The following is a 2,617-nucleotide window of genomic DNA, read 5'->3' on the forward strand; positions in this document are numbered from 1 at the left end:
TGTCATTCCCATATAGATCTATACACAAGTGTCACGCTCTCCTTATAGGAGGCTCTGGTTATAATTCAAACCTTAATTGTATACTTTGGTGGGTACGGTGAAGCTAAAGATCTCACAAGTCGGTATCAACTAGTTTACGTCTATTGTACTTGAAAAATCGTTTTATTGTAAATGAAATAATTATACGATAAAATAATTATATGGTTCTTCTGAAATGAAAGTGTAGTTTTGAAACTCCCCAAACAATAGCAATTATATTTTATCATGTTTGTTTATTAAGAACATTTATATCACCATTTTTATAAATATGTAGTAATTATCTTGTCTAGTTTCAAAATGTAAGGTCAAAACACTATATTTTGGGTTGTAACCCACAAATTATTGAACTAACTAGAATGTACTCCCTTGTTTATAAAAGTTATATTTTAGTAAAAAGCATCAAAAACCATGTAGTTTTACAAATCATAAATTTTCTTATTAGTTTATAACATAGATTATGTTTGTTTTGTTAGTTTTGCATTTAAAACTAGTATATATCACAAATAATTATACAAAACTAGTATTAAGCATATATTATGCAAATAATATCTTATCTTTAACATGAAGATGAAAACATGTAAATATTTGTGTGATAAACAAAGTTTTACTTGTATTCCTCCCTTAAAAACAAGAAAAAGCTTGAAAATGTGGGGGTATGAACTCACCTTGAGTGGATTTGTGGGTTGTTTGTAGTGATGGAGTGAAGACTTCAAGCATAAACTCTTGAATGGAGTTGATGAACTTCCTTGGATGTGATATTATCCTAAGGGTTTTAACACATAATAATATGTGTAAATAATATGAAACTAAAAAGAAAGTGTAACAAAACACTAGATCAACAAGAAAAAACTTACCAAAATACTAAGATTAAGCTTGAAGATTTAATCCTTTGGAGCTTGGAATTAATTTTGGGAGAGAATGGAAGTTAACTGGAAGAAGAATGGAAAAACAGTGGGATTTTCGAATGGATTTGTCCTTAATATAAGGGAGTAATTGATATGATGTTTACTTGGGTGACTGGTGGATAAAAACATGGGATACTGTTGGGTATTGTTTTGCATGGGAAAAGATTACACTATCAATTCATAAAGTCAAACCTTATCCTCTTAAATCCCACTAAAATCACCTTAGGAAGGTTCATAGTGGTGTTTTCGGCCATGCATGACCGGAATCACCTCATTTCCTTTGTGATTTTGGTCCTAACTCCCTCACACAAGGAGTTTTTGGCCTTAGTGGGATTGGTCTTGGTGTTTTCGGTCATGAGGCTCCACATTAGAGTGTTTTTGGTCTAAGCATCACCCATTAAAGGGTGATTTTGGATAAGTGTTTTGGACTGAAGGAGATTTCAGTTTTCGGAGTTGTTCCTTAAAGTGTGCTATCATTTCTAGTTTGTTGATCTTCAAGGTTTATTACGACAACGTTTCCTAAGTATATAGAGTAAATTACATGAATGGTCCCTATGGTTTAGGGTAATTTGCGTGTTTGGTCCCTAACTTATTTTTTTAACTCGGAAGGTCCCTATTGTTTGTTTTTGTTATGCGATTGGTCCCTGCTTTACCTAAAAAGACTATTTTTCCCTTGATTTTTAATTTATTTAAATAAACACACCACCAACTCCAATGTTTCACTTTATCTTACATACTCCATAATTTTTTCCTATTTAAATAATAGTCTTTTTAGATAAAACAGGGACCAAATGTGTAAAAAAACAAACAGTATGGACCAGACGCGTATCAAAAACAAACAATAGGGACCTTCCGAGTTAAAAAAATAAGTTTGGGACCAAACACGCAAATTACCCCAAAGCATAAGGACCATTCATGTTATTTACTCAAGTATATATTATATTAGCTTATACAAACAATGCCCTCTGGGCTTGTAATATTTTATTGCAACAAACTACTTTGTGAATTCACTTGCACATGGTTACAATTTAGACCTTGCTTGATCCAAATTTTTCGGGTTGTCACATCATCCCCCTATTAGAGGGAATTTCTTCCGGAAATTTGTATCTTGAACGGGTTCTTGGTAGCCCTAGGGAAAAGTTGTGGGTATTTCTGTTTCATCTTATTCTCGTGTTCCCAAGTGAATTTGGGTCCGCGCCTAGCATTCCAACTGACCTTCGCTATTGGTATTTGACTTTGTTTTGTTCGTTTGATTTCCTTATCCATAATTTCCATAGGCTCCTTGATGAAATGGATATTCTCATTTACTTCAATCTCATGAAGAGGGACGATGAGAGTTTCATCAGATAGGCATTTCTTAGCATTGTTCATGTGGAAGGTGGGGTGTATGTTGCTGAGTTCTTGCGGTAGCTGAAGCTTATAAGCCACCAGACTGATCCTGGCGAGGATCTCGAATGGTCCAATATACCTTAGATTCAATTTTTCCCGCCTCCTAAAGCGTATCATTCCCTTCCAAGGAGAGACCTTTAATAGCACTAGGTTGCCGACTTGAAATTCTAATGGTTTTCGTCGTTCATCCGCGTAACACTTTTGTCGGTTCCTAGATGCCTTTATTCGTTCTTGAATTTGGTCGATCTTTTTGGTTATCTCTCTGCTGATCTCATGGCCGGTGA

This window comes from Lactuca serriola, chromosome 4 (assembly GCF_051521515.1).
Source record: "Lactuca serriola cultivar US96UC23 chromosome 4, Lser_US96UC23_V15, whole genome shotgun sequence".
In the NCBI taxonomy this organism is placed as follows: domain Eukaryota; kingdom Viridiplantae; phylum Streptophyta; class Magnoliopsida; order Asterales; family Asteraceae; genus Lactuca; species Lactuca serriola.